Here is a 25,587-nt window from a genome sequence, read left to right as displayed (position 1 = left end):
GTCTTTTTCGTTGTTGTATGTCATTTTGTCTGAGTCTTGATCTCTGCTGAAAAAAACTTACTCGACGTTCCTTGGAAAAATATCCGGGATTCGATACACTCTTTGTTTCGAGCGTGACATCTTGAATATGTCGTCGCTTTGGTTGACTTGTTTGTAAACGTCTTTCTTTAAGCCATGTGTGTTCTTCTGACGTCTGTAGTTGTCCTTGTCGAATAATATGGCGTTTAGCCTGGACGATTTCATTGTACTGGCCTTGGTGATGTTCCGAAAAGTGTTGAGGTGTGGCAGCTGGTAGCTGTTCCAACGCTTTCCAGGCAGAAAAGTAGGTAGGACAGATTTTACTGGAGGAACATCAGAGGCGCCTGAGACAGCATTCATTACGTATGCTTCTGGCACCTGGCAACTTGTCAGAGTTGATGCTTCTGAGCATCCGGTGTTTATACTTTTAGGTCGCTGGGCTCTGAACGGTGACAAAACAACAGGCTTGGTTTGGTAAGATTTCAGTTCTGAATGCCCGTCTTTTTGTGCAACTATCGAGCTGAGCTGTTCTGACGCATGAATCTGGATAGAATCCGTAGAGCATGGCTGAGTATCTTCTGAGTTTCGCAGCTCTATCCCGACCGTAGTCGGCCTGTGAGGCATGAAGTGAGCGTCTTGAGCTACAAAAGAGCCAAGCGATAGGAAACTAGGAGCTGGGCCAAGTGTGCGAGCTGGGAAGTAAGCTGCTCCAATGCGTGAAGACTGATTTTCCCTCTTTAAGTCGTCATGGCATTGTTCAGTATTTTCCCCGTGCATCAGCTGGTCTATCATGAACAAGGCGTCCTTATGACACGAATACCGACCTTCAGGAGCCTTAGAAGAGCTGCTTGGTAGAAAAGCAAGTGGTGGACCATGTATGCGAGACGAAGCATGCTAGAAATCAGTATGGTGAGCAACGTCTCGTGTCATATGTTGGAGCGACAATTTTGATAATGCCGATTCTCGTGCAGAAGAGAAACCTGATGGAAAGCTACGTCTTTTAAGGAAATAGCGTTAACTATGGCGCTTGAGTGGGATTGTCTCTGCATGAATGGTAATAAAGAAGTCTTCATTGTATTCGTTAAAACGGGCGATCATCTGATTTTTTTACCTTTTGCCACGATTCGTCGTTGTCGAAGATGTGGGCGAAGTAAAATTCAAATGCCCCGCCGGTGATGTAGTCGCTCAAGTAAGTGACCATCTCCCATTCCGACCATGATGCCGCCGTCACGTGGAGCTCCAACAGGTCGAACCGGCCCTGTACGGATCCATCGTCCGCTGCTCCGGTGTACTTAGGGATGGGAAGGTCGGTTCATGATTCCCTCATGATGTTCATCAATGTGTACTGCTAGGTCTGGTTATGTAGTCCATTTAGGGTTAGGGTGTCCTTGCGGAGAACCATGTCGATGATCTGCGACTGATGAAGGGGCTAGCAGGTCTCCATCCCATCGACTCGTGTGACGCTATGATGAATGAGAGACGTGGCTTGGCTCATAACCCATGATTATTCCAAAGCACTTCTTCCTCATCTCCTTTTACTGACCAACCCAGCATACCTTCTTTCGTCACATGTGCACGTATGAAACCATGGTAGTAGAAGCCGAGGAAAAGAGGTGACAATGGGAAAAACATGGCGTGTGATCCAGGCCACGTATCCCATTCATCATAGCGTCACACGAGCCGACAGGATGGAGACCTGTTAGCCCCTTCATCAGTAAAACTTCATCTACATGGTTCTCCGCAAGACACCCCTACCCTAATTGGACTACCGAACCAGCACCTAGCAGTACACACGACAAGAATCATGATAGAATCATCAAGCAACCTTGCCGTCTCCAGGTACACCGGAGCAGCGGACGACGGACCTGTAGAAGACTGGTTAGACCTCTTCAAGCTGCACGCCACCACTGCATCCTGGTCGGAACGGGAGATGATTGCGAACTTCAGCGACTACGTCACCGGTGGGGCATTTTAATTTTACCTTACCCACATCTTCAGAAACGACGAATCGTGGCAAAAGATAAAAGAAGAGATGATTACCCCTTTCAACTACTACGACAAGAACTTCTTTATTACCAAACATATAGAGACAATCGCTCTCGCCCGGCACAGTCCTTTTGTCAAGACACATAGGTTTTTATATGGTTTCTCTTCTGCACGAAAGTCGCTAGTTTTAAAGTCGTCGCTCCAGCGTATAAAACGAGACGTTGTTCACCCACCTGATATTCTTTATTCATCGTCTCGCAATCATGGTATACCACTCGGTTTTCCATCACGCGGCTTCTGAAGTGCATATCAATCAACCGCTCACTGTTTGTTTTTTAAGGACACAATGCCCATTACGCCACGCATCCACGCCACGACACCACCACGCATCAGAAAACTACCCAACCCCGTCATAACGACTCCAAAAATGTTTGTAATCAGAAAACTTTATTTTTATGGTTGAGCAGACTGTGCAGATTGAACCTAGTAATGCCATGTCACCTGTGGTATCCTCATTCAGAGCTCACTAATCCAAGAACTGCAAGAATGCAGAAGTAATACAAACATCAAACCTCGCACGCAGCTCTCTGTCATAAGCGTCGATGCTGAACCACCTTACAGGAGCCTCTGAAGAACTTTCTAGCAATAATGGCGCATTGCCAACTATGCCCGACCAGCAAGACACAAACTCACTATGCATCAGCTGTTTACAGGACAAGTCAACTTGCGCAGGAAATGAATGCCCAATTCCGAAAAGGGGTCCACTACAGTCATCTCCTGACCAACATCAGCAAAGCAAGCAATGCTAAGTCCACGAACACATGCGACAAAGAGAGAGACTGCAACAAAGGCATCGATGAATGCGAAATTCAACAGAAGCGCGTTGACTATTTGAAGAACATGGAAAAATAAGATCTCCAAACCAAAGACCGTTTCAAGACGCCAGACACTTTCGCGAAAAGAAAATTGGCAGAACCCACGTACAGTGGGAATCTATGATATGCGAAGCACAAATGAGAAATGTTGATATATCCATTTAAATCAGCAGAACGTTACGAGGTGGAGGTAAATGATGCCGTACATGACTTCCGTGTCATGATTATCATGTTTTGATGTGTCATTTACCTTCGTCATCTATTCACCTGACGAGGTACGAAACTTAGTACATGTGTAGATAGCGAAACGGCCGCGAGCATGCTATGAGCATGGTATGTTGTCATGTTCTTACATGACGCACGTCTCAGGATTATCATGTTTGCACCACTCATATATTTCGTCATCTATTGAGGTCACGTCAAACCAAATATGGTATATCTCGAGCTAGCAAAGCGGCCGCGAGCGCATTATGAAGGGCCCAAAGTACTGCAATGTAGCGTTGACGCGCGCGCACGCTGGGCACAGCGACGCTACGTTAGCAAAATGCGAGCACTCTATAGTCGTACGGCAGGCTCGACCAGCGTCCGTCGACGCGACCTAAAGGCCACCGGCGCGAAATGCGACATGCTGCATTTCCCGCCGATGCGTTACCCAAACAACACTGCATCTCTCTCTTTTCATGATGGAGAGACGCCGGATGCACTGAAACTCGCATGCGTCAAAGCGACGCGTGGCGCGCGCCTGCGAGTATATTCTAACAAGGAAATATATATTTGCAGATATTTACGACGTTTGCAAGCGACGACAATGCCTGGCACACTGGCGGGCTGAGACCAGTCCCTATCCACTTCGTAGTCTTTCGTTTCAGACAGAGACCCTCTTCTGCTTTATGCCCCAATCCCATTACTGCCTTGTCGCACTACCCCGCGGCGTTAAAAAGCGCCGACCCGGTGCTTGTCACGAAAGGGGAATGTTGGGTGACACATAAGGCTTCAGTCTTACGACGTGCACAACAGTAGTTGGTGATGGCTTTGAGTGCGCTTCATCGACGACTCGCTGTATCTCGTTGGTGAGGTTGGTGATCTTGCGTAGGACTTTGTATGGTCCGTCATAGCGAAATAAAAGCTTTTCTGAGAGACCGATGTGACGACATGGGGTCCACAATAGTACTAGAGAACCTGGTGCATACGAAACTTCACGGTGGTGACGATCGTATCGATCTTTCTGAGGGGCTTGAGAAAGTATGAGTCGTTCTCGGGCAATCTGTCGTGCTGCGTCGGCACGCTCTACGGCATCGCATAAGTATGTGACAGGGAAGCTTGAACCAGCGGGAAGCAGTGTATCAAGAGGCAGAGAGGGTTCACGCCCATAAAGAAGGTATAACGGGGAATAGCCCTCGGTGTCATGTCTGGCGGAGTTGTAAGCGAAGGTGACGTAGGGTAACGTTGCGTCCCAGTCGCGGTGGTCTGGAGAAACATACATTGACAACATGTCAGTGATAGTGCGATTCAGGCGCTCTGTAAGTCCTTTAGTTTGTGGATGGTATGCCGTTGTGAACTTGTGGTTCGTGGAACAGGAACGTACGATATCCTGGACGACACGATATCAAAAGTACCGGCCTTGGTCAGTAACGAGCTGTCGAGGAGCGCCGTCATGCAAAATGATGTCATGCAGTAGAAAGTCGGCGACATCGGTAGCGCAGCTGGTTGGAAGAGCGCTGGTGATCGCGTAACATGTCGCGTAGTCGGTCGCCACGGCAACCCATTCGTTCCCGGATGCAGAAGTGGAAAACGGCCCGAGAACGTCGAGCCCTATGCGTAGAATGGTTCAGCAGGGATTTCAATAGGGTGAAGAAGGCCAGCTGGAAGCGATGTTGGTCGTTTTCGACGTTGACAAGCGACGACAATGCCTGGCACACTGGCAAGCTGAGAGCAGTTTGTTTGTTTGTTTGTAGCTGTCACACCTGTCCCGTTTATTAGGGAGGCGATCGCCGGGCTAATTCCAAGAGCCGAAGTATCGGCCCCCCGAACCGCACCACGAAAGCGTGGACAATTTAGAAGTGGTCCTTATTGGTGCGCCAGCGGACGCCGGCTGTGGCCCAAAGAACAAGACAGAGCCGAGAGTTGATAAACAAACAAAATTATATTCTCATTAACGGCAGATCAAAAACAATACACACGTATGCACACTCCACAATAGTTACATACAATACGTCACCAAACAGACAATGTACTACACAGTACAATCAACCACACTTGAAACAACGGACACAGACAACAATACGCACTACAATGCAGTCACATGCATTGAACAACCAAGACACTTAAAGACTAAAGAGATATAAAACCTATTCAGTCCAAAGTCCTTGGAACAAAAGTCTGAATGATACTCTTCCGAGAATCACTCACTCAAAGTCCAGCGTTGTTGTCGTTCCGCAGCTCTCGAAGTTCTCTTCCAGGAAACCTCGCGTCCTCAAATGGCCACTCTCCAAGCTTCAAACTTCTTCGCCGGAAATCCGTCGGCTTCACACACGCAGCTGTTGCCCGCGTCTTCGCTCGATAGCGGTAAACCCACGCTCTTGCCTGTAGCTCGAGCCGTCCCTACGGACCAAAAACTTCGCCGTCTACACGGCGGAATCTCTACGCACTCTGGCGCTCACTTCCGTCTCCTCCTGTTCTGTCACTACGGGCAGAACCTTCGCCGACTCCACGGCGGAATCCCTACGCGCTCTGGCGTTAACTTCCGTCATCTCCTGTTCTGTCGTCTCGGCCGCTCGATTAAATACCTTCCGCGCCACCTTCCAGAAATTTCTGGTCATTTCGTCGGCGCGATACGCAGCGAAAGCTGGGAAGAGGGCGAGACAGTTGGAATGCCCTCTCCGGCCGGTGAGTCAACTCGGTATGGCCCCGCCCCCTTCGTTCTGGAAAAATCGCGGGCTTGCTGGGCCGCCGAAGTGGGGTGAGGAGGATCGTCTGCGAAGCCGTGCTTCTGCGGGGAGAGCGCGCGCCCGGGAGCCCTGGATGTTTGCTTTCCTTTTTTTTTCTTTTTACCTCGCGGCGTTTCTGCCGCCCGTTGTCGCAAGGATTTGGCGGCGCGCTCTTTTTTAGCGCTCGTTCTGTGACACTGCCCCCCACTTTAAGAATATTATCTCATAATATTCAGAACCACACAAACGAGCGCGAACAGTCACCACACATTCTCACAGACTGTAACACAATCCGTCGCTCATGACACTTCACATTCACCATATATCTCTCAATACAATCGTACATTGTAGTTCAATTCCACAACACATGAAATATAGCCACAGGTACATGCCTACAACACTTCATAACACATTCCAAACAACACAAACGTACAAAGTTCTGTCTATACAACAATTATACAACACTATACATCACATCATCGCACAGAACACTGACTCGCTCGACATACACTTGAGACACAGGATAACAAGAACATTAACACAACATATGGCACTCAGCACTGCCCAACACATTCTGATTCGACCTCAGCACTTATCCTGAATACTTCGAACAGCGCTTGCGCCCCTTTTTGCGGTGCTCGCTCGATTTCTTGTTTTTCCACGTTCCCTTTCGGCGAGCCCTTTCCAACGACGATATCTGAGGCGGCGTCTCAGCCATCGTTGTCACTTCCGACACCGTTAACGGGTCATTACATTCGACGGGTCCTGTCTGTTTATTTACCCGCTTGATCATGCCTCTACATTTTTCCCGGCTGGCCAATTCCGTCTCCTTTACACTGTCGGTCGGTTGAGGTCGTGCCGACGTAAGTCCGGTTGCTCGGCCCGCGAACTTATTCGACACGATCGTCTTCTCCTTCGCTGTCTCTTGCGCCGCAGCTTCACCTTGTGCTCTAGTGAGATCCGTCACGGGATGCTCCTCCCTTGTATCTCGCGGCCGCTGTGTTGGCGAGGGCTCTATCTTCGGGTCTTCTCCCAAACTTTCTGGATCATTCGGCCCTCGCGCCCCGACGATGTTTCCGATGACAAGGTCATACAGGGGGGTCGTCATGCATAGAGCTGTAACCTTCCCGCTGAAGTACGGTGTTTCAACCTCAATTTCTGCTTCGGGAAGCATCCGAACCGTACGGTCAATTAGGCAAACCGGCTTCGCTCTGCCTGTCAACTCACTTTCCCGTACCAAATTTCTCCGCACGATAACAGTGGAACTGCCGGTCTCTTAACACCGTAATCTTTTTGCCCGCAACTTTTCCAGGCAGCGTTGGCATTCCTTTCGTAACACCGGTTGGCTGTTTTGACATTACAGCACCCACAATAGGAATTTTCTCCCCATTTTTCAATTCTACGAATCCATCAGTGACGGCATTATTATCAGATTTCGGTGCCACTTGCACACAGGATACCTGGTGAGTTTGACTCACTCCGTTCCGACAAGCGTCTGCTTTGTGCCCAGTCTGACCACACTTGAAACATTTTACTGCCGTAGGGCTCGTAAAGATCGTTCGACAGTTTTTCGCGCGATGACCCACTCGGTTGCACAGAAAACATCGCGGAATGCTCTTTGGTGCACGCTTCTTTTCTTCGGGAGCCAATTTCTTCGACTCATCGGGACAATCCTTCTTGACCTTGGCCAAATTAGTTCCTCCTTGCGCTTCTAAGAATTGATCAGCCAATTCAAGCATTCCTTCAAATGACTCCGCCTTCCTCTCTTTCAAATACAGCGACAGGCTTGGGTGGCAACTAGTAAGAAATTGTTCTTTAATTAGCAGCTCTCTAAGTTCACCGTACTCCTGTGCTGTCCCTGAAAGTTCAATCCATCTGTCGAAATAATGGCAAAGTCGGGCGGCATACTGCGTAGCCGTCTCACCATCGGCTGGCTTTCCTGTCCGAAACCTGTCCCGGAATCCTTCCACAGTGAATCTAAATCGCTTCAACAAAGCAGCTTTCACCTTTGCATAGTTGGCCGCATCGGTCGGCGTCAGCCTACCGTACACACTGAGCGCTTCACCACTCAAGCAGGTACTCAAAGCAGTTGCCCATTGCTGTTCCGGCCAATTCTGGCTCCTCGCAATCGTCTCAAATCTGTGGAGGTACGCGTCTAGGTCGTCCTTCCTTTCATCAAACGCTACGAGCAGCTTGCTTGGGTTCAAGCGGAAGCCGTGATCTTCCCGTTCGCTGCTTTCAACTCTAGCTTGGACGGGAGTTTCGTTTCGCTGTTGCAAACGGAGCCGCTCGAGTTCAATTTCGTGCTGCCGCTGCCGTTCCCTTTCAGCCATCTCCGCTTCTCTTTCTTCTTTCAGCTGGCGCTCCCTCGCTTCTCTTTCTTCTCTCGCCCTTTCGGCTGCCAACTTCTCTCTCTCCAGCTCCAACTTCAATTGCTGCTCTCTTTCTTCCTTCAGCTGTCGCTCTTTTGCCTCTCTTTCTTCTTTCAGCTGTCGCTCCTTTGCTTCTCTTTCTTCTCTCGCCCTTTCAGCGGCCAGCCTTTCTCTCTCCAACTCAGCTGCCTTTTCTTCCTTGGCCCTCTCTTTTTCTTCTTTTTCCTTCTGGGTGACCCACTTCCGTAGTTCGGCGCCAGAAAGACCCATCTTTTCACCAAGAGCAACTAACTTTTCGAGATCCATTGTGTCTCGCAACTCGCAACTAAAACCTTGCCGCGTGCAAAAAGTATCTGCCTAAATCAGTCTATCGGAACACTCCCCTGCACTCGTTAACGAGAACACTGAACAACACACAAAATCGTTCCGATAGCACTATCAACAACTCGAGGCTCTTTCTCACTACTTTGGACACACTGTGCACCAAAAAGTCCTGTTTCGCGGACGCCAGATTAATTGTCACACCTGTCCCGTTTATTAGGGAGGCGATCGCCGGGCTAATTCCAAGAGCCGAAGTATCGGCCCCCCGAACCGCACCACGAAAGCGTGGACAATTTAGAAGTGGTCCTTATTGGTGCGCCAGCGGACGCCGGCTGTGGCCCAAAGAACAAGACAGAGCCGAGAGTTGATAAACAAACAAAATTATATTCTCATTAACGGCAGATCAAAAACAATACACACGTATGCACACTCCACAATAGTTACATACAATACGTCACCAAACAGACAATGTACTACACAGTACAATCAACCACACTTGAAACAACGGACACAGACAACAATACGCACTACAATGCAGTCACATGCATTGAACAACCAAGACACTTAAAGACTAAAGAGATATAAAACCTATTCAGTCCAAAGTCCTTGGAACAAAAGTCTGAATGATACTCTTCCGAGAATCACTCACTCAAAGTCCAGCGTTGTTGTCGTTCCGCAGCTCTCGAAGTTCTCTTCCAGGAAACCTCGCGTCCTCAAATGGCCACTCTCCAAGCTTCAAACTTCTTCGCCGGAAATCCGTCGGCTTCACACACGCAGCTGTTGCCCGCGTCTTCGCTCGATAGCGGTAAACCCACGCTCTTGCCTGTAGCTCGAGCCGTCCCTACGGACCAAAAACTTCGCCGTCTACACGGCGGAATCTCTACGCACTCTGGCGCTCACTTCCGTCTCCTCCTGTTCTGTCACTACGGGCAGAACCTTCGCCGACTCCACGGCGGAATCCCTACGCGCTCTGGCGTTAACTTCCGTCACCTCCTGTTCTGTCGTCTCGGCCGCTCGATTAAATACCTTCCGCGCCACCTTCCAGAAATTTCTGGTCATTTCGTCGGCGCGATACGCGGCGAAAGCTGGGAAGAGGGCGAGACAGTTGGAATGCCCTCTCCGGCCGGTGAGTCAACTCGGTATGGCCCCGCCCCCTTCGTTCTGGAAAAATCGCGGGCTTGCTGGGCCGCCGAAGTGGGGTGAGGAGGATCGTCTGCGAAGCCGTGCTTCTGCGGGGAGAGCGCGCGCCCGGGAGCCCTGGATGTTTGCTTTCCTTTTTTTTTCTTTTTACCTCGCGGCGTTTCTGCCGCCCGTTGTCGCAAGGATTTGGCGGCGCGCTCTTTTTTAGCGCTCGTTCTGTGACAGTAGCTTCTAATCCATGGCCCGTACCCACTCTGGTGGATTCGCCAAGAGAACATAGTCTCATATGGATGATAACTGCACTATTGCTTACGACAAAAAAAAGGGGGGTGGGAGGAGTTGTATAGTGAAGAGAGTATATTAAAAAAAAAAGAAAGACACCAGAGATTCAGATAGTGAGAAAAAAATCAACAATAAAGTAGACACTAATAGCTATACCTTGATTTTGGGAGCCGACCAGACAGCTGGTTTTGCCAAACCCGATTAATTTGGTATGTCGCGGATTTATCCACATTTCGAAAATTACTTTTCGACCCGTTTTTTTTAGTACCTGTAAACGTGGGCTTTATGTTCAAAAACGTTTAGAGTCTTGAATAAAATTGCACACCGCATCGAATGCATCTCTGTAGATTTTTCCCAAAACAGAGGCACCAAAATTTAGAACATTTTCAGTGGTTAAATTTAAACCAAGCTTCGCAAATGGAATAGCTAGAAGTCGTTTCCTAATTAATGCATAGTTCCGACATAAGCCAAAATAATGTTCAATAGTTTCTGATTCTTCGCAAAACGAACAAAGGGGGGAAAGTGTCACACCAGTTTTGTGTAAATAAAAATTTAATGGGGCGACACGGCACCGGAATCTGGAGATTATAATTTCAAGTTTTTTTGACGGACTCTGCTGGGCTTTTCATGGAAATTTGAGTTTCTGATAATCTGTCCATTGTGTGATATTTTCTAAACTATCTGTAAAAATAGCAAATTTCCTATACCTAACCCCTAATAAGTATTATAACTCGGGAAGTACTGAAATTAGTGGTCCATCAAGTAATGCTCGTGCCAAAGCATCTGCCATTTCATTTAATTGTTATCCGCAGTGACCTGGGACCCACACTAATTTGAGGAGTTTTAAATGCGGTGGTGCTAATGTGTGGAACGCTGCTAGGGCACGAGATTGTTCGTAGGTTGTCAGAGCTGCACACACCGCAAGTGAGTCTGTTAGGATGATTGCACTGGTCTCGGTCGTAGGAATTTTACGAAGAGCTAAAATAATAGCTACTAGCTCAGCTTCAAATATAGGAGTGAAATCTGTAAGCCTTACTGAAAAAGAACAGCAGAGGAAATCAGACGCAATTCATATGCCTGCCTTCTCATTGTTGACAGAAGCATCTGTAGCTATTACATTTTTTGTTTCTGCATGTACGAAGTAATATTTTAATGTAGTGGTCAAAAATCTAAGTGATTGCAACTTGGCTTGTGGGGGGAAGATTTCATTGTACTCTATTCTAATGTTGAGAGTTGACGAATTAGTTTCAATTACTGTGCTAATGTCTACTTTTATGCAATTCAGTTTCTTTTTAACGAAAATTATCTGAGGGGTATGAATTCCAGGCCAATGTGCAAGAACGAAAGAGCCATGGTCGCTGATAAATGCGTACTCTGATCTTCGCGCTGGTAAACTGTAGAACTTTAAGAAATTTTGAACCGTTGGAATGCGGAATCGACAGAGGAGTGTTGGCAATCGCCCTTCTTGGTATAATATATTATTCGCCACGAACCTGGGAAGTCCCAGGCATATTAGCAGGGCTTCTCGCTCTAACATTACTAGCGGTTTATTTTATAACCAGCAGCCCCCGAAAATAACACACACAAACTCCAACATAGGTCGCACATACATTTTATATATCATTAACATCATGTGTCTGCGCAGCCCGTATTTTCTGTTGCTTAACCTGCGTAATAAACCTAACGCCCATTGTGCCTTTGCTGTTATATATTCTATGTGTGGGCTCCAATTGAGCTTTTCATTAAAAAGTATTCCTAAGTACTTGACTGAATCTACTTGTACAATAGGTTCCTGATTATACAATACAGAAATTGAAACTGTATCTGCTATAGGAAACACCAAGAGCGCACTTTTACTGATGTTCAATGACAATGAAATGAATTGCAACCAAATTTCTAGATTAATAATATATCTTTGCAATTTTTGATGTAGTGAGTAAATGTCGCTCTCTGCAGCGAAGAACGCAATATCATCCTCATAAATGTATACACTGACATCCTGAACAGTTGGAATACAGCTCATCAGTATATTGAATAATGCTGGAGATAGGACGGACCCTTGGGGAATACCACGTTTCTGTTTGAATTTATGCGAACAACAGCCACCTTTCACGCAATACGATTCCCTTGATTTTAAGAATTCTGCTATCCACTCAGTAGTATACTGAGGAAACTTTAGGCTCTGCAAGGTCGCCAGTAGAATAAAGTGGTCGACACTGTCGCACGCTTTAGCTATGTCGAGAGTTACTAATGCGGCGTACTGTTTCCTTTCACGAGCAAGCTGTATTCGACTCTCTAAATCCGCATGGGCGCACCAAATTGAGCATTCACTGCGAAAACCAATTTGGTTTGTCTTTAATATGACCTTATTCGTCAACCAGGAGTTTATTCGGCCAGTAAGGACCCTCTCTATGGGTTTCACCATGTTCGAAGTTAGCGAGATGGGTCCGATATTTTCTATGGGAAAACCTAATCCTTGATTTTTTATTAATGGTATTACCTTAGCTATTTTCTAGTCATACGGTATCCAGGCATTCTTTAAAGAGTAGTTTATAAGATTGAGGACGTCGCCGGGGGATAGCTTGAATAAACTTTTAATCATAGGAACTGTGATTTCATCTAGACCAGGAGCTGACGAGGGTAGACCTCGAATTACTTTTGCTGATTCAGACAGCGTTACGTTTTTGAAGTCAGTGCTTATGCTAGACTTTTGCCAGTTGAAAGCCATAGTCGAAGAAAATCTAATTTCTAGACCTCTGCCAATTGACTCTAAAGAGTTCTTCGTTTCTTCCAATGATAGTTTTTCGTAATCAGTATTCACTGTAGATGGCAGTATTTTACGAGATCGCATATATTGGAATAAAGCTTTCTTACTTTTAGATTTCGAGAGAAAATCGAAATGTCTTTTATCATATTCTTCTTTAGCTTCGGCCACCGTGTGTTTAAATACAGCGGCAAGAAATTTATAATCTGACCAGTTCTTAGGGGACTGATTATGTGATAGCATCTTCTAAGCTGCCTGTCGTCGTCTGTGATCTCGTGAACAGTTGGAATTCCACCAGGGGCTATAGGGTACTCTCTTTGCCGATTTAACAGCAAATTCGGCGTTTTTGTATGCCCTTTTAATTACTGCGCTTAGTTTCATAGCTTTAGTGTCATCTCCGTCCTGAGCAGTTTTTAGGTCATGTTGAAATTTTGCATAATTTATATAGGTTCGGTAATGGAAGCATGATGGTTTGACTGGGCAAGCGATCTCGAACATTATTGGAAAGTGTTCACTGTTGGAGGCGCAATCAAGGGCTGTACACGATGTACTAGCAATGGCCGAGCTTACAAAGCTTACATCTAAAGCGGAAGGTGAATGACCTCGAATAAATGTGGGAGTTCTTGCGTTAAGACACAATAAGTGGTTGTCTACCGACCAGTCCCACAACCGTTGTCCAAGCTGACCAGTCCCTATCTACTTCGTAGACTTTTCTTTCAGGCAGAGACCCTCTACCGCTTTATGCCCCAATCCCACTACTGCCTTGTGGCAATAAGCAGGACCGGGGCCTGACGTGGCAACGCCAGGGTGATGCGACAAAGTGAACGCCGGCGAGCACGCGCACCACTCCACTTAAAAATGTATTGGCGCCTTCACTTTGGCATGTCATGTTCTCACGTGACACGCATCCCATGATTAATATGTTTGCACCGGCCACATACCACCGTCATCCATTTGCGTCACGTAATACCAAATTCGGTATATGTGACGCTTGCGAAACGGCCGCGAGCGCATCACCAGTGTGGCATGTAGTCATATTGTTACATGACGCACATGTCGTGATTATCGTTTTTGCATGTGTCATTTACCTATGTCATCCGTTCGCGTCGCGTAATACCGAGTTTGGTACATCTGAAGCTAGCGAAACGGCCACGAGCGCATCATGAGCGTAGCACGTAGTCATGTTGTTACATGATACGAACCTCATGTTTATTATGTTTGCACTCGTATCATGCCTTTGTCATCCATTCACGTCCCTTGATACCAAATTTGGTATAAGTGAACCTAGCAAAATGGCCGCCAGCGCATTATGAGCGTGGCATGTCGTCATGATGTTAAATGACACGCATCTCTTGTTTATCATATATGCACAAGTCACGTACCTTCATCATTCATTCACGTACTGTAATACCAAATTCGGAATATGTGACGCTAGCGAAACGGCTGCGAGCGCATCATGAGCGTGGCATGTAATCATGTTGTTTCATGACACCCACCTCATGATTATAATGTTTGCATCAGTCACATACTCTCATCATCCCTTCGTGTACTGTAATAACAAATTTGTTATATGTGACACAGGCGAAACGGCCGCGAGCGCATCATGAGCATGGCATGTAGTCATGTTGTTGTGTGACACGAATGTCATGATTTTCATGTTACGGTCTGTCGCTTGTGTTCGCCACGCAATCATGCCATACCATACCAGTATTGTAACATGCCATGTGAACGAAGCCACCGCAAGGGCTGCAGGACCATGAAATGTAATTCATGACATATCATCATTTTCATGTTATTTCTGGTCATTTTGGTTCTTCATAAAGTCATGTTATGCCATACCAAGTTTGGTGTCGATACCATTTTCTAAATGGCCAGGAAAGCTAAAAGTCGTACGCGGCTAGATAGATAGATAGATAGATAGATAGACAGATAGATAGATAGATAGATAGATAGATAGATAGATAGATAGATAGATAGATAGATAGATAGATAGATAGATAGATAGATAGATAGATAGATAGATAGATAGATAGATAGATAGATAGATAGATAGATAGATAGATAGATAGATAGATAGATAGATAGATAGATAGATAGATAGATAGATAGATAGATAGATAGATAGATAGATAGATAGATAGATAGATAGATAGATAGATAGATAGATATTCTCAAAGTCGCCAAAGTTCGCTAAGAAATGCTTCGCATTTAGAACGACGCCAAAGACGCTCACGGCGCGTGCTATTACACCGACTGCAACACCAGAGAAAACACCGAGAAAGACGCGCAAGCACTGCTTGCAATCCGCAAGCACTTGGGCGCAAGCACTGCTTGCAATCCGCAAGCACCTTCTTAAAAATCTACGCATCCCCACATAGGAGGTCACAATATGTTTTCAGTAATGAGCCGACGTCCTTTTTAACCAACAGTGGTCTAGATTATAGTGTCCACAAGTCATCGTCGTACGAAAGCTCTTAAAAACGTTACAAGTTAACCTTTGTGAAGTACGAATACTAAAAACACCTATTCAAACACTGAAAGTAGAATTTGACAATATTTTTCCTAATAATTGCAAAAATATTCCCAGTAGATATCTAAATCCAATCTTGAAAGACCGCCTGGCAAGATTAGACACAAAGATTTTAATAGCAACTGATGCTTTAGTTCGCGAAGAGAAGGCAGGAGTCGGAATTGCATCTTCAGTGCTGGATTGGTCTTTTTCAATTCGTTTACCTGACTTCACACCTATTTATCAAGCGGAACTGCGGGCGATTCTCTTAGCGTTACGAAAGTTACCTCAATCAGTAACAGATGCTATTATTCTTTCAGACTGCTTGTCTGTGTGTAGTTCATTACCTAGCCTAATATGTCCAATGTTTTATAAGTATTTTACGGCCTTGCCCCAAGACATTTACGACTCATTTCCTTGGTGTGCATACCAGGGCATAAAGGTTTAACCCTCATTGAATATGCAGATTCACTCGCAGCGGCCTCACATAATTATTCCATAGTTTCTATATTGCCGACGCTAGCATTTATCGCCGTGGCACGCTTTGAAAAATTTTGTTATGTCAGATCAGTTTGAAAAATCTCGCTTGGCAACATCGGATTTTTCTCATCTCAAGTACCCTTGGAAAAATCGATAGTGCTCCTCTAGAACGGCGGAGATATCAATTAGGAGACGAAGATGCCGAGTCCCCCCCCCCCCCTGAACTTTTATCTACACAGGTCTGGTCTGGCACAGTCGCTCCTTCTCCTATGCCTCCACTGCAACGAGAGTGAATCCCTTCACTATTTCCTATTAACATGCAGGTTATACACAAACCAACGGAAGAGACTGTTAGAAGAACCTCTCCTAGGTTGGCTCTAAATTTTTCCCTTCCGGTGGTCCTCTCCTTTGGAGCAACTGAAAAGGGATTTAGCCACAGGAATGTTTGCGAGGCTGTATGCGATTTTCTAAAGGCAACAAAACGATTAAAATGTTAAGCTGAGGCATAAATTCACTTTATTTGAAATGATATTGGCCTGTTCGTTTTTTGCATTACCTCTTTTTTACTTCTAATCTATTGTTTACCAATTGGTTCTTTGTTTAAACATCGTTATCTAAATAATCCGGTGCGTAAAACAACTCCACCTAACAAATGAGGGCCCGTCCGTTTCATGGCCGATCCCTCGTACTGGGTTGCGCCAGGACTCTGACGAACAACCAACCAACCAACTCGGACATTCCTTCACAGTCTGTCGAGAAGCACCCAAGCAAGAAGCATCGGTATTCCTCCATTCACGGCGAAAAATACGACACCGACAACATCCGAGCTACCAATGCAACAAGGCTTTCCAACCTTGCTCAGCCCGAACAAGAGTTCTAGCAGTATCAAATGCGAAGCATTTCTTAGCGAACTTCTGCGACTTTGAGCGTCTATCTATATATCTATCCATCTATCTATCTATCTATCTATCTATCTATCTATCTATCTATCTATCTATCTATCTATCTATCTATCTATCTATCTATCTATCTATCTATCTATCTATTATCTATCCAACTATCTACGACTATAGCTCTCTTGGCCCTTTCAAAAATGGTATCGATGACAAACTTGGTATGGCATAACATGGCTGTTGATTGGATTGATTTGTGGGGTTTAACGTCCCAAAACCATATAACATGGCTGTATGTAGAACAAACTCTACTAGTCATAACATAAAAATCATGGCGTCTATGTCATTATTTACATATCATGGTCCTGCAGCCCTTGCGGCGGTTTCTTTCACATGCCATGTTGCAAAACTGGTGCAGTACAACATGATTGCATGGCGAACACATAGCAAGAGATCCTAAAATGAAAATCATGACATGCGTGTCATCTAACAACATAACTACATGCCACGTTCATGATGCGCTATCGGCCGCTTCCTTAGCTTCAATTGTACCAATTTGGTATTTGTTATATACTCGCAGGCGCGCGCCACGCTTTGTTGCTTTGACGCATGCGCGTTTCAGCGCGTCCAGTGCCCGTCCGTTACGAAAAGGGGTAGAAGCAGTGTTGTCTGGGTAACGCATCGGCGTGAAATGCAGCACGTTGCATTTCGCGCCGGTTGTCGTCGAGCCGCGAGGTGGACGGTGGTTGCGCCTGGCTTCATACTATAGAGTGCTCGCGTTTAGCTAACGTAGCGTCGCTGCGCCCAGCGTGCGCGCCCGTCAACGGTTCATTGAAGTATGTTAGACCCATTATGATGCGCTCGCGGCTGTTTTGCTAGCTCCACATATACCAAATTTGGTGTTACGGGATCTCAATGAATGGCGAAATATATGACTGGTGCAAACATAATGATCCTGACGCGCGTGTCATGTAGGAACATGACAACATACCACGCTCATAGCATGCTCGCGGCCGTTTCGCTTGCTCCACATATACTAAATTTGGTATCACGTGACGTGAATAGATGAAGGTAAACGACACACACACACACACACTCACACTCACACACACAAACACACTCACACACACACACGCACGCACGCACACACACATGGAAAAACCAACTTTTCGCAACTCTACCACATGCAGTTCATGCCTCGGCGTAATAAAGACAAGCTATTCGTGTATATAACCCAATTACCGTTGGCGGTGCGCTGATAGTGGAGAAGCACTAACAATCACGCAGAATTTTTATAGTTTTTCCCAATTATAAAGCTGTTTTCGAGACCCGCAAAATTGGGAACCCCATTCTGTGCAATATCGCGATGTTGATCGCAAAAACAAAAAAAAATATCATTGGAAACACATTGTTCCAAGCGCTACCACGTGGCAGAAAACGGAGATCGGTGACATCATGCACCACACTATAAAAGGAACAAAAATAAATATCTAAGAGCGTCTGCTTTTGCATTGTCGACAATCGAAGCGTGTTGCTCAAACTCAAAGGTCTCACAATTGTGACAGTTGTTAGTCCACGCGTGTCTTATTTATACCTGCATGCTGTTGTCGAGCGGCCTTTTTTTTTGTACTTCAGGTCCGTATTAAAACGATTGAGTTGCTGGTAGTTGTCTATGTGATAACCGAATTTTCTCTTATTCCATTCGTTCCTTCACCCTTCCGCAGTTTTTTACCATGGCTGTCAAAACCAGTGTTTCTGCAAAAAATTAAAAAAAAAAACGTTTAAACCCGTTCACCGTAAAATTCAGATGTAACTCTTGAATAACAATTTTAGCAGAAGGTAACGTGACGCAAGAATACAGGGGCCGACACTCAGCGCTACAGTTCCGAAAAATGATTAATTTATGAGCACCACGTGGTTCTTATACAATTTTTTGCACACACAGCTGCAAATAATAGGTGTCAGAGGACAAGCAATCTATGCTCAACATTTTTTAGCCGATACTCATGCAAGTAAACTATACCAACAATGTAAAGCAAAATTATTTAGCATACCTTTCCCCTCATGCCCAGGTATTGCAACTCCTTTTTTGAGAGAGCACTCGAGGAACTGCTGACACATACACTACACATTCAGATTGTACAATTAAGCTTGTTACTTCTCATCCACTTCTAATTAGGATGGCGATAACTTGAAAGCGAGGATTACATATGCATTTATTTGCAGTGTGAGAGCAAGAATCAATCTGGTGGTGTCTATTAACGACAGGCAACTCACGTAGCATGTTGTTAATACACCTGCCGTCATCCCTACGTAGCTCTCTGCAAAAATTAACGGAATCTGATATACGACTTGGTACAAGGATTCGCGTGCCTGTTTGTGTGCTGCTTTTTATATTTAAGTTTTGTCACGCCAGTTGCATTAGTTTTCGCTAATAGGCTACCTATCGCTTGTTCAGAACCGACGAAAACACTTCGATGTCAGTTCTGGGTGCTATATTTTAGGCCATGAGAAAAAATTGTGTGTACGCTAGCAGAGCCATCCTCCCGCAGTTAATTTCCTCTCTTATCGAGAACACGCCATCACTTAGACGTGTTTGTTCAGGCACACTTTTTGACCCCGTGCTCAATAGTCACATCGGACAGGAAGAGAAAAGGTGGAACAAGAAGTGACTGAAGTTTTTTACGATGAAGCGGCTGCTGCAGCGACGCATGTCACTGCACCCGGCATAAATATTTATGCAAGCTTACGAGAGCTCCATCTCGTCAAAGAGATGCACAATATGCAGTTTCACTGTCATTCTAGCAGTTCATAATGAGATGCGCATGAGGCCAGGTTAGGCTTACGCGATCTACCCTTGAAAGCAAAGCTCAAGTGTCCTCCAATTTTCTTATGGCGCAGTATCGACTGTAAAGACGAACTCGAGTGTGAGCTCCTATAGATGTTTTTCGTGCAAATAATGGTTGTGATCTTCAATCCTTCATAACGTTTTACAGCGCACCGGTCCGGTCCAGTGTTTCTATCTTAACGGCTAATTGGCAACACACGCTTTTGGTGCGCTGAAGTGCTTTATCTTTAAGCGTCATAGCTGCCAACACGTTCGGCTGCTTGTCAGGTAATCTGTTCTTAGAGTCGCTGATATATTGGTCAGGGGTAGGTTTTCCTTTTTCTGATTTGGTGAAATGCATCGCATAAACCAGCTTGTTAGCTCAGCCAGCCGTCATACAAAGTTTTTGTATGAGCATGAAAATAGGTGTCAGCACATCCGCGAACGCCTCTGAACATTTACTAAATACGTTGTTCCGTCCAGCAAGCCGAAGATGCCGCCCGGGTTCAAGGACTTCGAGCGGTCACCTGAGGCACCACCATCATAATCGATGGACGGTGGGAAGGGACAGGCGTTAATCTCTACTCTCCCCCCTCCCTCGCCCGAAAAAAACTACCGGACTTTAAATAAAATTTATTCATTCATTCATTCATTTGTCCTGGGTCAACAGGTGAGGCAGTAAATTGTGTTCCACTAGGATTTCGCCATTTAGTAGTGGATCTATTGTTTTACAGAAAATGGATAACATGTGTGTATCTGTGGACAAAGTATGCATCTTTGGTGAAACCAAAAACTAAAAATATTCATTTTCTTTGCTGAGAAACCAAACTCTATGGTTCCTAAACAGCTTTTTGTACAAGCAGTATGCCATTCTGCACACCACACATGAAACATACATCGCTTCTAGAAAATTCATTTTTTCATGGAGGCAAAATTTTGTAGGCCCGTGTGCTCAAATTTAGCCACATATTAAAAAACCCCAGGTGGTTGCAATTCTAGCAGCCCTCCACCACGGTGCATCTCAAATTCATATGATGGTTTCGGGATTTTAAGCTCCTCGTATAAATCAATCAATCCACCTTTAGGCAATTGAATTGCCAATGTTTTTTTGTCTTTCTCAATTGTACTAATATGAGCCTACCCTGCAAAGCTTTCCAAATATCTGCATTTATCAGACACCTGTCCCTATTTCGCTTCTTTTTAACTGTGTGCTGTGCTATTGGTATACTTACTAAAAAAACTTGCATGCATAATCAAAGGACAAGCTGGAAACATGAAACTGTTGTTTTCATGGTAGCTTTGGGGAGCTGGAGGAATGAATAATCTATGGCATTATTTTATTTCCATCGCAACTCCGTCTCAAAACTATTCTAGTTTACGACTGTGATATTTTTCTGGATAATTAGGTATGATTATGAGCAATATAAAATTCTGTAAATTTTTTGGGTCAATGTTTTAGGTGTTTGTTTGAAAGGCGCATTATGGGATACGAAAAATACGTCACCGCATGAGTTTCACCTTCAACACGATCTTGTGGGCAAAGTCGAATGTAAAGAAGACAACGGGACTATTTTGACAGCAAGGCTGAATAGGTGCGCCATAAATCATTAGTTCAAAACAGTAATGATCATCATAATGATCAGGCACGAAGTCTCTACATCCTCAAATTCATCTTTGTACCCTTTTCTTTTTTCCCAGAACAAGTTGTTACATTTCTACGGCGTGGCCTCTATTAACCTTTATTTGCGGAAGAGGAGCAGAGCAATGAAAAAACTCAAGAAGCACAAAATTCTTTGCGAAAAAAAATTACCAAACGTAATTCGAATGTGGACACTTTCAATCTCTAGGCCAGCGCCCTAACAACTTCGATACCAAACGATGTAGAATCTATCACAGCCTCTATAGTAAACGAGGTGGTAGCACAATGAAGTGAGCATGAGGAGTTTCGCGATGGTGAGAAACCAGAAACGATGAGAGGAGAAAACTGCGTAGCGTAGAAAAGTGAGGAAAAAGGAAATTCGAGTGAAAGAATTTCCAAGTAAGAAGGACAAACAAACAGAGAGCATCAAAGAAACAGAAAAAATATTTATATTAAGCCACAAAGAAAGAGTAGTATGTAAAAATAGGCCGCAAGCAAAACATTATTATTATAAAGGTTTAACCCTCAATGAATATGCAGATGCACTCGCAGTGGCCTCACATAATTTTCACCTAGTTTCTATACGGCCGACTCTAGCATTTATCGCCATGGCACGCTTTGAAAAATTGTGTCATGTCAGATCAGTTTGAAAAATCTCGTTTGGCAACATCGGATTTTTCCCATCTTAAGTACCCTTGGAAAAATCGATGGTGCTTTTTTATAATGGCGGAGATATCAATTACGAAACTAAGATGCCGAGTCCCCCCCCCCCCATGACCTTTTATCTACACAGGTCTGGTCTGGCACAGTCTCCCCTTCCTCTATGCCTCCACTGCAACGAGAGTGAATCCCTTCACCATTTCCTATTAACATGCAGGTTATACAAAAACCAAAGGAAGAGACTGTTAGAAGATCCTCTCCGTAGGCTGGCTCTAAATTTATCCCTTCTGGTGGTACTCTCTTTTGGAGCAACTGAAAATGGATTTAGCCACAGGAATATTTGCGAGGCCGTATGCGATTTTCTAAAGGCAACAATACCATTAGAATGTTAGGCTGAGGCATAAATTCACTTTATTCCAAATCATATGAGCCTGTTCGTTTTTTGTATTACCTCTATTTTATGTCTAATCTGTCGTTTACCAACTGGTTCTTTGTTTAAACATCGTTGTCTAAATAATCCGGTAGGTAAAACAACTCCACCTTACAAATGGGGCACCGTCCGTTTCATAGCCGATCCCCCGTAGTGGGTTGCGCCAGGACTCTGAGGAACAACGAACCAACCAACTTGGGCACTCCTTCACAGTCTGTCGAGAAGCACCCAAGCAAGAAGCATCGGGATTGCTCCATTCACGGCGAAAAATACAACCCCGACAACATCCGAGCTACCAATGCAACAAGGCTTTCCAACCTTGCTCAGCCCGAACAAGAGTTCTAGCAGTATTAAGTGCGAAGCATTTCTTAGCGAACTTCAGCGACGTTGAGCGTCTATCTATCTATCTATCTATCTATCTATCTATCTATCTATCTATCTATCTATCTATCTATCTATCTATCTATCTATCTATCTATCTATCTATCTATCTATCTATCTATCTATCTATCTATCTATCTATCTATCTATCTATCTATCTATCTATCTATCTACGACTTTAGCTCTCTTGGCCCTTTCGAAAATGGTATCGATGCCAAACTTGGTATGGCATAACACGCCTGTATGTAAAACAAATTTGACTAGTCATAGCATGAAAATCATGGCATCTATGTCATGATATACATATCACGGTCCTGCAACCCTTGCGGCGGTTTTTTTCTCATGCCATGTTGTAAAACTGGTATAGTACGACATGATTGCATGGCGAACACATAGCAAGAGACATGAAAATGAAAATCATGACATGCGTGTCATGTAACAACATAACTACATGCCACGTTCATGATGCGCTATCGGCCGCTTCCTTAGCTTCAATTGTACCAATTTGGTATTTGTTATATACTCGCAGGCGCGCGCCACGCTTTGTTGCTTTGACGCATGCGCGTTTCAGCGCGTCCAGCGCCCGTCCGTTACGAAAAGGGGGAGACGCAGTGTTGTCTCGGTAACACATCGGCATGAAATGCAGCACGTTGCATTTCGCGCCGGTTGTCGTCGGGCCGCGTGGTGGGCGCTGGTTGCGCCTGGCATCAGACTATAGAGTGCTCGCGCTTTGCTAACGTAGCGTCACTGTTACCAGCGTGCGCGCCCGTCAACGGTTCATTGAAGTATGTTAGACCCTTTATGATGCGCTCGCGGCTGTTCTGCTAGCTCCACATATACCAAATTTGGTGTTACGTGACGTCAATGGATTGCGAAATATATGACTGATGCAAACATAATAATACTGACACGCGTGTCATGTAGGAACATGTCAACATACCACGGTCATAGCGTGCTCGCGGCCGTTTCGCTAGCTCCACATATATTAAATTTGGTATCACGTGACGTGAATAGATGAAGAAGATAAACGACACACACACACACGCGCGCGCGCATGCACGCACACACACATGAAAAAACTAGGAGTACAAAACTTTTGGCAACTCTACCAAATGCAGTTCATGCCTCGGCATAATAAAGACCAGCTATTCGTGTATATACCCGAATCACCGTTGGCGGTGCGCTGATAGTGGAGGACAAAAAATAACGTAGCATTCTTATATTTTTTTCCCAATTATAAAGCTGTTTTCAAGACCCGCGAAAATGGGAACCCCATTCTGTGCCAGATCACGATGTTGATAGCAAAAAGAAAAAAAAATCATTGGAAACAGATTGTTCCAAGCGCTACCACGTGGCAGGAAACGGAGATCGGTGCCTTCATGCACCACACCATAAAAAAAACAAAAATAGATATCTAAGAGCGTCTGCTTTTGCATTGTCGACAATCGGAGCATGTTGCTCAAACTCAAAGGTCTACCAATTGTGATAGTTGTGGAGAATTGTTGACAGTTGTTGGCAGTTGTTGACAATTGTGACAGTTCACGCTTGGCTTATGTATACCTGCATGCTGTTGTCGAGCGTCCTTTTTTGTGCTCCAGTTGGGTATTAAAACGACTGAGTTGCTGGTAGTTGTTTATGTGATAACCGAATTTCCTCCTATTCCATTCGTTGCTTCGTCATTCTGCAGTTTTTTACCATGGCTGTCAACGCCGACACCGGAACCAGTATTTCTGCAAACCAGAAAAAAACTTTCAAACCCGTTCACCGTAAAACGCAGATGTAACTCTTGAATGACAATTTTAGCAGAAGGTAACCGGACGCAAGAATACAGGGGCACACACTCAGCGCTACAGTTCCAAAAAATGATTTATTTATGGGCACCACATGGTTTTTACCCATTTTTCTGCACACACAGCTGCAAATAATAGGTGTCAAAGGACAAGCAATCTATGGTAAACATTTTTTAGCCGATACTCATGCAAGTAAACTATACCAACATGGTAAAGCAAAATTATTCAGCATATCTTTCCCCTCATGCCCAGGTATTGCAACTCCTTTTTTGAGATAGCACTCGAGGAACTGCTGACACATACACTACACATTGAGATTGTACAATTAAGCTTGTTACTCACATCCACTTCTAATTAGGATGGCGATAACTTGAAAGCGAGGATTACATTTGCATTTATTTGCAGTGCGAGAGCATGAATCAGTCTGGTGGTGTCTATTAACGACAGGCGACTCACGTAGCCTGTCGTTAATACACCTGCCGTCATCCCTACGTAGCTCTCTGCAAAAATAAATGGAATCTGGTATACAACTTCGTACAAGGATTCGCGTGCCTATTTGTGTGCTGCTTTTTACATTTAAATTTCGTCACGCCAGTTGCATTAGTTTTCTCTAATAGGCTACCTAGCGCTTGTTCAGCAGCAATAAAAACGCTTCTATGTCAGTTCTGGGTGCTGTATTTTATGCTGTGAGAAGAAAAATTAGTGCACGCTAACATAGCGATCCTCCCGCAGTTAGTTTCCTTTTTTATTGAGAACACACCTTCACTTAGACGTGTTTGTTCAGGCACACTTTCTAACCCCATGCTCAGTAATCATATCGTACAGGAAGAGGAAAAGCGGAACAAGAAGTGAATGCCGTTTTTTTTTACGATAAAGCGGCTGCTGCAGCGACACATGTCACCGCAGCCGAAATACATATTCACGCAAGCTTACGAGAGCTCCTTCTTATCAAAAAGGTGCACAATGTTCAGTTTCGCTGTCATTCTAGCATTCATGGCGAGATGCGCATGAGGCCAGGTTAGGCTTACGCGATCTACCCTTGAAAGCAAAGCTCAAGCGTCTTCCAATTTTGTGGCGCGGTATCAACTGTTAAGACTAGCATGAGTGTGAGCTCCTATAGAGGTTTTTAGTGCAACTTATGGTTGTGATCTTCAAGACTTCATAACGTTTTACAGTGCACCAGTCCGGTCCAGTGTTTTTATCTTAACGGCTAATTGACAACACACGCTTTTGGTGCGCTGAAGCGCTTTATCTTTAAGAGTGATTGCTGCTAACACGTTATGCTGCTCCTCA

At 44.9% G+C, this 25,587-nt stretch overlaps 1 long non-coding RNA gene across 2 annotated transcripts in view; it reads right to left on the bottom strand.

Annotated features, from left to right (window-relative positions):
* LOC119179637 (uncharacterized) overlaps positions 1 to 25,587 on the bottom strand; it is a 60,286-nt gene that overhangs the window by 10,447 nt on the left and 24,252 nt on the right. Inside the window, exon 2 of one of the 2 annotated variants that reach the window (XR_012884888.1) lies at positions 24,065 to 24,234. The exons of the other annotated variant lie outside the window; for it this stretch is intronic. This is a non-coding gene — a long non-coding RNA (uncharacterized LOC119179637). The remainder of the gene's footprint in view (positions 1 to 24,064; positions 24,235 to 25,587) is intronic. 2 annotated transcript variants of the gene reach the window in all.

This window comes from Rhipicephalus microplus, chromosome 7 (assembly GCF_043290135.1).
Source record: "Rhipicephalus microplus isolate Deutch F79 chromosome 7, USDA_Rmic, whole genome shotgun sequence".
In the NCBI taxonomy this organism is placed as follows: domain Eukaryota; kingdom Metazoa; phylum Arthropoda; class Arachnida; order Ixodida; family Ixodidae; genus Rhipicephalus; species Rhipicephalus microplus.
Note: the sequence above shows the minus strand (reverse complement) of the source record. Positions and strands in the feature narration are given on the sequence as shown.